Raw genomic sequence first — 11197 nt, 5'->3', positions numbered from 1 at the left:
AGCATCAAGGAATAATAATTGTTTTGGTCTTTGCCCAAAGCTCCACCGTACAATAAAGCCTAAAGGGAAAATAATACATCATCTTCTTTATAATAGCATCCTATTCGGATTCTCTTTTGAGAAAATTCTGATAATGATTTTATCGCGTTCATTCATTTTTCATCTTGCATTTAGAAATTATTCAAACTTTTTATCTAAAATTAAACGCAAACAGTAATTAATAAAAATTAATCGGATGATATACAATAAACGACACAATAAGTGATCTCGGAGATCCAGAATACTCATCAATCTTCTTTGTCCATTTGCCTGGGAAAAAGAGCTTCCCAATCTGATTATTTAAATTCTTTGTCGTTATTTGGACTTTAATATAATCACGACAGAATTCGTCACTGCGTGGTACGTATTGGCCATGAAGATTTCATTCTGGTGTGTTTAGTCTTTTGAGTAACCTAATAAACTAGCTTGTTTCTTCTTGGTGGGATTATATTTGGAAGGACTAGAAACTAGAAAATATTAATTAATTATTTCAAGTTTTTTCACTTCACTTCACTTGAATGAACCCCACAATAATTAATGGTATGACATGCCTTTTTTTTCCTTGATATGACGGTATTTTACACTAATCTATGCTATTATTAAGAGAATTATTCTTGTCAAACTTTTTATCATTTTTTTCTATTTTACTCTCGCTTTTGATACACAATATTAACATAAGGAGGGCAAAATAGTAATTTTGTATCTTTTGAGAATTGACAATCATATCCATATTTTCCCTATTTTACCCTTATTTTTGATACACAATATTTACATAAGATAAAAAATATGCACTTATTAAGAGAAATTGTCTCACCATCATTTTTTCATTCAGGTAAGTGAAATCATGATGTTTTTTGGATAATTTGAATGAACTGAAGCGGTTGCCCTTAAAGAGAACGTGGGAAGAGGTAGGCAGTTGAAGAGGCTTTAACTTTGTACCTTTGACAAAATGACAATCATATCCCTATTTTTCCTATTTTATCCTCATTTTTTGAGAAAATGACAACATATACCTATTGTGACAGCCTATCCCGGATTATTCGTACTGTAGGTGTGAATTGACGGTTTTGCCCTAGTGATTTTGTTTTGTTGTGTGGTTGTTTTGGGGATTTGGTTGGTTGTATCTAGACCACACATGCACCCACACATTCATTCTCATCTTCTGCCCTATCTCGAGTCTTTCTCTCTTTCTCTTCTTCTTCTTATGTACGAACAAGACCAAAACACTCAAAAACGCTACGGATCGAAGTAGAAAACCATACCTTTATGTTCATGAGGTCCATACGAGTTCAACCATACCCATTTCAGGTAAGGAATCCTATGATTTCACGTCAAACTCGAGATCCCCGATTTGGTCACTGTTCATACACATGTGAATTGTTGCGTTTCAGGGAATTTGAGGCTTGTAGGAAGCTTGGTGAAGTCCTTAGGAAGCTTGGGGTGGTTCGTTTGAAGGTTTTGGGCGTCGGGATCGTGAGTTGCAAGTTTGGCCGAATTTTGTGAAGTTTCTTCGGTGAGATTCCGTTGGTTTTAGGGCTCCAAAGTGGTAAGGTTTTGTTCTTCTAGTTATAAGCTTCATTTCGGTACCAATTTCAGTAGAATTTGGTTGAAAACGAGTGAGAAACAATGATTAGAAAATTTTCCAATTTTCCGGCACCGTCGCCATCGCCGGAGGTTCGTCAGAGAAGACGATGGAATATTCTATTAGTTTGGATGGAATATTCCTAACGGCGTTAGGTTAACTTTAACGGAATCTGTTAGTTTTAACAGAATATTCCTGACGGCGTTAACTGACGTTATCAGTATGCCAGGCACGCGCATGCGCGTGGGCGGCGCATATGGCCGTGCCTTGGCCGGCGCATGGGGGCGAGTGAGACGTCGAAAAATTATTTTAAAAATATGGGGATATTCGTGAGGTTGAGTAGATCATGTTGGTGTATTCATACACCCCATTTGACCATTGTATGAGAAGTTATTACCTAGTTTTGGTTATGTGCTTTAAAGTAACGTTTTTATAGTTGTTTCGCATATAGGTGAGACCTATCCTGAGGACAAGCGCAGTCACTCAAGGCAAGGGGGTTACGACCCTTCTACATACCAGTGAGTGGGCTTTTGGTTTTCCGTATATGCCTATATACTTGTGATTTTCCTAAAAAATGAAATGAGACGTTTATATGTTTTAAATGCCATGCATTGCGTTTGCCTATTTAATTATGCATTAGTAGTTGCATATATGTATGTTTGGTGCTGCGGACGCGCAGGTAAGTGCCAGGTAAGTTATGGTTTATGTTTGTGATTAGTAGTGATGTATGATGCCTAGAGAGCTCATAACCTGCACCCCCGGTGTTAGTGCTCCCGCCCAGAGTAGGGCACAGTCCTTCACGTGATGTTCACCTCCCGCACCACACGCTCATCTTGGATCCAAGTTAGGTGCACAGTCCTGTCGTACAGACCACTATAAGTGGTTCCAACTCGTAGGTGACCCGCGATTCTTCGCTCAGTCTTTACGGGATCGTAGCACTTGAGCGTATTTATTTACACCCAGTCCTGTCGTACAGACTATTTTAGGTGGTTTCGACTCGTGTGCAGGTATAGTTAGTGAGTTGGAGATTTAAGCTCTAGATTCAGCCGTACAGGTCACGTTAGGTGACTCCGGCTGATAGATTACATTGCATTGATTGACATTACCTGGGTTACTTACAGTTTATGTAGAGGCATTCGACATGGCATATTTCTGAGTATGTTTTGTATATATGTGTATATTCTATTTTCTGGGAAACTATACAGGTTTTATGGTGAGGGATTAGAACTTTTGATAATGAAATGATTTTGAAAAGCTTTGTTTTTACCCACTCACACTTTCTGTTTTGTGCCCTTCCAGGTTCTAGTTTGGATTGCTCTTTTGGTGGCTCTCGAGGGATTCTCGGCATATCTAACAGATTATCACCAGTGTAGGACCACTTCTGGGTGTGTTTCGTTAGTGTTTGTTCCTCTGGACTGCATTAGGTTTTTTGTGCTTTGAATATTATCTTTCACACTTATGCTTGCACATGTATGTTAACTACTTAGTGTATAGCTTGGTCTTTATTTATTCGTACTTTTATTTTTATTCTTAGCTTCCGCACTGTGCACATGGTTACGTCACTCTCACAGTGACAGGCTAGCACGACCTGATTCTGGTCGGGATGTGTCACCTATTTTTCCTATGACAAAAAAATATGCCCTTATTAAGATAAAATGTCTCATCATCATTGTCTCATACTCTTTTTTTAAATTTTAAAAACTAATCACACTCCTTAATAAATAAAAAAAAACAAAAAATAAAATGAAATTGTTCACACACACAGAGTGTGTGCTCATCTTCTAATTTATATTTATATTAAGAGAAATGAAGAGGATTTTGTATTAGGCATACAATGAGTTAGATGTCTGTAAAAATAAAAACCATAATTTTATACTCCATAGTCATTATATTTAGAAATGTAAATCCCCACCTACTCTAACCCTTAGAGTAAAACTCAAATTTTAGGTTCTAAACTTACCCCTACTTGCTCCAACCCTTGAGCCAAATATGATTTTAAATTTTTAACTAAAAATTAATTTATGGGGCAAATTTAGGTCAGAATTCCCCTAAGTTAGTGGGCTAGCCCACCATATGTGTATATTTTTTTTGAAGTTTTATATTTATAAATTCATTGAATCCAACAGCTAAAATCTAATATGATTTAATTCAATGGTAAAAAAAAATCTATGGTCCAAATTTAAATCCAATGGCTAAAATAATTAAAAAAAAATTTCTTTCATGTGTTTCATATTTTCTCATAGTGTTCCACGAGTTTTATGATCTCAGTTTAATGATTTTTTAATATATATCGAAATCTAAATATTTTTAGGTTAAAATGTTCATAAAATTAAATTAGAATAGTCTACATAATTTTTATTTTGTAAAAAGTTACTTTAAGAAAAAAAATATCATAATTCATTTTTTAGTAATCGCAGGCTAAAAATCAGTTTTTTGGGTTAAAATTTAAATTTTCTGGGTAAAAAATATTATATTTTAACCAAGAGTTGGAGGTAGTCTTAGGTATACAACTATAAGGCAACATATCTATCTTCGTTTTTAGAGATCGACAACGACAGGCTGGAAGAATCCAAACTCAAACCCAAACCCAAACCCCACTTCTCTCTATAATTATCATTCATTATTATTAATTATTAGACACCAATAGAGGGATGTTGAGAGGAAACCAAAAAGAAAAAGGAAGAAAAAAATAAAAGACGTTGGCACAAAAATTAATATCAACCTGTGAGGTGGAAGAGACTTCAACTTGTAAAAAGATCTTCTTAATATTTTTTTCGTTATAAACGTAAATTAAAATTATTAGATCAAGACGTGCATAATACAGAAGAGTGAATCCGTTGTACAAGAGTTGCTAAGAATAAAGTGACATTGCCACGTACACGTAGATACCAATATCAGTAAAGCTTACATAAAGCAGAAAAAGGAGGAATCGGGATTTTTCCTTTTTCCTACCTTTTCTTTTCTTGCTGCCTCTGCTAAGCATCTTCTTCCCCACTTTCTTTTCTCCCTCTCATCTCATTCCTTCCTTCCTCCTGCAATTTTTCTTTTGTTGGGTTTTCTTTCCCTTTGCTTTCGCTTCCCACCATCAGTTCCCCTTCCTCCTAACCTACAATTTCCTTCATGTTCAGGTTATTTTTTTTCACCCATCACCTCTCTCTCAGACTCTCAGTCATTGTTTGTATCATCACAAAAAAGTTGCATTGCTTTTCCCTTTAGTTTCTCAGATTAATCTTCTTGGACATCTCTCTTTTGCTCTGCAAATTCCTTTGGAGTTTGATGATATCCTTTCTGGGTTTTTGTTGATCAATTCAGTCCTTCTGCTTTAAGAATTCTCTCCCTTCCCTTGAATATATTATCTGTAAATTTTATTTTTTCACTCACTGCCCTTTTGGAGCTCTGCTGTTAACCCATGGGACTCTGTCATGGAAAACCCACTGAAAACCCACAACCCCAATCTCAAGACCTTACAATTCCAGGCGAAAACGAGGCTTATGATGCACCCAATTCCCAGTCCTCAAAATCCTCCAACTTCCCATTTTACAGCCCGAGTCCATTGCCAAGTCTGTTCAAGAACTCTCCTGCCAACTCCAGCGTCAGCTCCACGCCTCTGCGGTTATTTAAGCGGCCATTCCCGCCTCCGTCGCCGGCGAAACACATTCGGGCATTGCTTGCTCGGAGGCACGGCTCTGTGAAGCCCAATGAGGCCTCAATCCCTGAGGGAAGTGAGTGTGAGGTTGCCTTGGACAAGAATTTCGGGTTTTCAAAACAGTTTGGAAGCCATTATGAGCTTGGAGACGAGGTGGGGCGAGGACATTTCGGGTATACTTGCTCTGCCAAGGCCAAGAAGGGAAGCTTGAAGGGCCAGGATGTGGCTGTCAAGGTTATTCCAAAGTCAAAGGTCGGATTTTCATGCCTTCTGTCTTTTGTTGTTGAATAACTTCGTTTCTGTTTTCTGTTATTGTTTCAAATGCAGTTTCATAACTGAATTGTCTTAGTTCTGATAGAAGTTTGATTGTATTGCTTCTGTCCAATATGTATATAACCTTAATTTCCTGTTGTTAATGGTCTTTAGCCCATACCTCCTAATCCTATATTACAAATTTATAGAACTCTGTTGCTATCTTTAATATCTCCGGGCTTTGATTAAGTTTTGACTGTGTTGCTTTGTGCTGGAAATATCAGAAAGTTGTTGGAGGATGTAAAGGTTTATTAGATTTTACCTCAAAGAGGATATTGCATACTCGAATGTTGCATGTTTTCTACTTGTTAGTCCATTGGGTATGATATAGAATGTATCATGTCAATCAGGTCCTAAAGGAAGTTGTGTTTTGTGTTGAATACATACATGCTTTCCTTTTCCTGCGTGGCTTGTTTAAGATGGTATTTTATATGAAGGTGATTAACATATATGTATAATTGATGCTCACTCGTAGTGAAGCCAGTGCAGCGTCGCAGTATTGTGGCTAATAGCTTTAGTACTTTTTCTTAGCGAAGGACCATTATATTGTTTGGCTTGATGTGAAGGAAAGTTGTAAGTATGTAGTAATGGTAATGACATTTTATCAAAACTTCAAAGCAGACAAAATCTTTATAAATTTTTCTATTGCTATAGTCATTTTCTTACAACGTGAGGATCTCTAGGGGACCCATGTTTCCTTCCACTTCATTAGCCTAATGAATTATGTTTCTGCAGATGACCACGGCAATTAGTATAGAGGATGTAAGAAGAGAAGTGAAGATCCTAAGGGCTCTAACTCATAATAACCTAGTGCAGTTCTATGAAGCCTATGAAGACGATGTCAATGTTTATGTAGCGATGGAGTAAGTTGTAATAGCTATAACTTTCTGGATATGCATCTAACTCCATTTCATATGATGCTTGTGGCTTATGTTATTCTCTCTGTTTTTTTTTTTTTTTTTTTTTAAATAGAATTACTAGCTTTTAAGATTGTGATATGATTATCCTAATATCTTCTCCTTTTTTGTTATATCCGTATTTGGGTACAAAGTTGTCTGTTGAACATGCGGCAACTTGCATATATATGAACCCCCGTGAAAACAACTTGGACTTAGCTTTAGTGCGTGTCTTTGTTGATACCATAAACATTGGAATATGTTTGCTACATAAACATGGTGCATTGTAGCGGAACTTTAATATGGCCATGTTTAAGATATCGGTATGATCAATCCGATGCTTTCTAAAATATAGAGATGGGCCAGCAGAATAAGTTTAGTACTCGGTCAGATTTGGCACTTTAAGCACATCATTTTTATTGGGGTAATGAGCAGTTCTAGTAGCAAGTGCTGAATCGTTTAGGTGATTCATTTTTTTTTCCTTTTTGGCTGGATATCATATACTACTACAGGAAACTATTTATGTATAGAAATAGGGCATGTGATGCCACAATTTAGACTTTAAAGATTTTCGAGCTTACTCAATGTTATTTTCTCCAGATTGTGCAAAGGAGGTGAACTGCTGGATAGCATACTTTCAAGGTACCTGCTCTAATAGGTTTTTCTTTTGTGCCACAAAAAAGAACACAATTCTTTCTCTATGGAAAGTCACTAGCCTGTTCTGTATCATTAAAACTCATTTTTTCATTCTCTTCTCTAGGGGAGGAAAATATTCTGAGGCTGATGCAAAGGCTGTTATGGTTCAGATTTTAAGCATAACTGCCTACTGTCATCTCCAGGGCGTAGTTCACCGGGACCTCAAGCCAGAGGTAGTTCATTCATAAAAGATATCTTTAGCAGTCCGTTCATACTACCTTATTGTGGCAGCTGCATATACTCAAAATTGATTTAAAAAGTAAATAATAACTAAAAGTATTTGTAATAATGACTTTTCCTGTTTTACTCTTAAATTTGAATGTCGCCAATCACGTTTGCTCATTGAAAAATATCTTGGATTCCGAAACTTCTTTCCTATGATTTCTTTAGATTCAAATTGTTTGATTTTTACTCTCACTTTCTTTGTAGTGCTCGATTTTTATATGTCATTAAAATTTGATATGTAGTGCTGCAATGCCGGTGTAAGCAATTAATCTAAATATTGCTCTAGCTGTTGTTCTTTGACCAACTTTAACTGGTTATGCAATTACAATTTGTTTTCATATTGAATTAACTGATATCTTATCGTAACAAACATAGTTCTAAATTTTATATTTCCCTTATTTTAGGGTTCAATAAGAAATGAAATTTGGCTGAAGAATGATTCAGAAAATCGTTTTCCTTGGGGAAGAAGTAACCTAATGGCTCTATTAAAACTTTTTGGGAGATCTGCTGATATAAAGGATGTCCTTATAGACTTTGGTAAATGAAGAAGAAGAAAGAGAATTGCATTACAGGTTTTACTGATTTCTATTTTGAACCACTCAATCTGCAATCGTGCTGTTTACTAAGTGGGAAAGAAAGCAGAACAAGAATTGCTGAAGTTTATTTGTTATCTAATGTGGAAAAAAGCATTAAAAGCACTTCTAATGTTCTCTTTTGTTTTATTTGATTTTTCTGGGAGTGTCGTACGAGCGACTGGCTGTCATTATTGCGATTTAGAGACACCTCACATCCTGCACCACTGCCATTTAAAAACCCATATGATTCTTTTCTAACTGTATCCATGCCTTCTTTAATACGATTTAGCTCATATGATGGTAATTTTCTTCCTTTTCTGGATATACACATGTAATCTTGATTGTTGAAATTTCCTTCTGGTCTGAAAAATAATGTGATAGATAAAAAAAATTATTTATTTGTCCTTATTTATACCTTATTCTTGACCCCGAATTGATATTTTTCTGCTCCAGAATTTCCTTTTTACTTCAAGCGATGAGAAATCCCCATTGAAAGCCATTGATTTCGGACTCTCTGACTATGTAAAACCAGGTTGGGACGGAGGACTACTGCCTAGCATATATCTTACTCTAGTTAATTTTGAAGGCCATTGGGCTCTAATACTTAAGTTTCTGCAGATGAGAGGTTGAATGATATTGTAGGAAGTGCATACTATGTCGCTCCCGAAGTTCTACATAGGTCATATGGGACAGAAGCAGACATGTGGAGTATCGGTGTAATTGCTTATATCCTTTTGTGTGGAAGCCGACCTTTTTGGGCCCGGACCGAGTCTGGCATCTTTCGAGCTGTACTAAAGGCTGATCCGAGCTTTGATGAAGCTCCTTGGCCCTCTTTATCATCTGATGCAATAGATTTTGTAAAGAGACTACTGAACAAGGACTACCGTAAGAGATTAACCGCGGCTCAGGCTCTATGTAAGTCACCGAGTCTTATTATTAAGCCCCTTCTTTTATCACCCATTTTAGGACTATGTTACGAATGGGTACTTATGATGACAACTTGCTTATATCCATTTGTTTTTCCATCTTGTGTCAATCCTTTGTGAAACACATTCTAAAATGACAACTCTGACCTTTTTTCTTTATAAAAGGGTTCTCTCCATTTGAAGTTCAAATGGAGGGCGCCAGTTGCTAATCCTAAAGGTGACACGCTTTCGGCTCCTTCTGAATATGAGCGGCCTTGAGATTCTTGGACTGTAGATTGCAACTCTTACTCCCCATTTGAATGTTAATTGGAGAAGCCAGATCTTATTATTGTCTATCTATTCCGAGGGTGGTGTGATGGGTGTCATTTTCTTTGTCATAAATTCAAAATTTGGTTAGAAATTTGGATGCTGACAGCCAACTTTTGTATTCAGGTCATCCATGGTTAGCCAATTATCACGAGGTCAAGATACCGATGGATATGATAGTGTACAAACTTGTTAAAGCTTACATATGCTCATCTGCTCTATGAAAATCAGCATTAAGGGTATGCAGTAACAAGTTTATTCATCTTTTTCTCTTTTATGTGGATGTCTTGGATTTGACTGAAATTGAAATATTGCAACTATTGTAATACAACTACGGAGTAGTGACACCTTAATATGTTCTATTTTGTTTCTTTACCCTCTTCCTTTTCATCACTTTCGCTTCATGAATACTATTTGAATGTCTCTCGTGGTGTCTCTTTGGTTTGGCAGTTGCTTTAGCATTTTTTCCTTGAGTTGAAGCCGAGCTATTCTATTTTAGGTTTCAGATTAGTCTAAACAGCAGTCCGACAACCTAAACATTGTACTGGTTGTCAGGGTCATTAGTGTAAATATCTGACACTTCTCAAAGCAATGACAAATGGAGTGAATTATTATTTTCTTTCTGTTTTGACAGACTCTTGCAAAGACGTTAAGTCTAGCACAGCTGGCTTATCTCCGGGACCAATTTACATTGTTAGGGCCAAATAAAAGTGGGTTCATCACTATGCAGAACTTCAAGATGGTTAGCACTTTTGCTTTACTTGGTTTCTATTATTTAACCATGTCTGAAGTCATTTCAATTAACATTGGTACATCAGCAGGGTGTAACAAGGAACTCAACCGATGCTATGAAGGATTCGCGGGTTCTAGATTACGTCAACAATGTAACGTCGCTAAATTTGGATACTCTTTAGTTTATCTTTAATCAAAACTATGTCTCCCCAGTCAAGTAAAATAATAATTGTAGCTGAGTGTGGTCGTAAATGTGTATCATGCAGATCAGTTCTATTCGGTATAGAAAGCTGGATTTCGAAGAATTTTGTGCATCTGCCATAAGTGTGCATCAGCTGGAAGGGATGGAGAGCTGGGAACAACATGCAAGGCGAGCATACGAGCTGTTTGAGAAGGACGGAAACAGACCAATAATGATAGAGGAACTTGCCTCGGTATGCTCTCTCACAGGTAAATAAAATAATGAAACATTAAAATCATCTTTGTGGTAACTGAAGTCTTCCTATAATTTGAAATTCATCAGGAATTAGGACTTAGCCCGTCAGTACCAGTTCATGTTGTTCTCCAGGACTGGATAAGACATTCAGATGGCAAGCTCAGTTTTCTGGGGTTTGTTAGACTACTGCATGGAGTTTCTTCGCGCACATGTCAGAAGGCTTGAACTAGAACCGGTCTACATGAAGTTTTGTTTCCACCATCCTTATTCTCGATGACCTCGAACGTCCCTAGGTGACAAAATTTGTGCTTAATTGGAGAACTTCATTTTATGAGGGTCTGCAGCACATGCTCGTGTCATTTTTTCTTTCCGTTTCCCCTCCCTCTAACTTGTACAAAGGCGGCTTTTCGTTTCCTTGATTTTGTCTCCATGATTGGTGCCGTTGAAGGTTAGAGGAGGGTTGTACAGGTGAGAGTGGGTAGATCTCAGAATGCGTTTAGGATTTGCCCTTTTATAGATTACAAAGCTGTCCTGTTGTAAACTGGAGTGACTTTAGTGGTCTTTATCAATATAGTTTTGCTAATAAAATCTTCCTGTGATCTTGCTCAAACTATTATATCAGATAGCTAGTTTCTTTGAAGTGTAATGTTAGGTAGAACAATTTTTTATACCAAATTTGTAAGTTTTAGGATCCAAGTCAAAGCCGATTATTGCTTTCTCATTTCAGTAATAAAAAAAAAAGTAATAAATAAATAATAAATAAACTAGATTTTATCACAAATAATTCTTGAAAATAGCATATTCATCATTTTGGTTCGTAAAGTTA

General features: G+C 36.6%; 1 pseudogene; it reads left to right on the top strand.

Annotated features, from left to right (window-relative positions):
• Positions 1–4558: 4558 nt before the first annotated feature.
• Positions 4559–10981, top strand: LOC125473541 (annotated as a pseudogene).
• The last annotated feature ends 216 nt before the right edge of the window (positions 10982–11197 follow it).

Source organism: the organism of the source record quoted next, unplaced genomic scaffold (genome assembly GCF_019419815.1).
Source record: "Pyrus x bretschneideri cultivar Hongxiangsu unplaced genomic scaffold, Pyrus_bretschneideri_v1 Contig9, whole genome shotgun sequence".
Classification (NCBI taxonomy): domain Eukaryota; kingdom Viridiplantae; phylum Streptophyta; class Magnoliopsida; order Rosales; family Rosaceae; genus Pyrus; species Pyrus x bretschneideri.
Note: the sequence above shows the minus strand (reverse complement) of the source record. Positions and strands in the feature narration are given on the sequence as shown.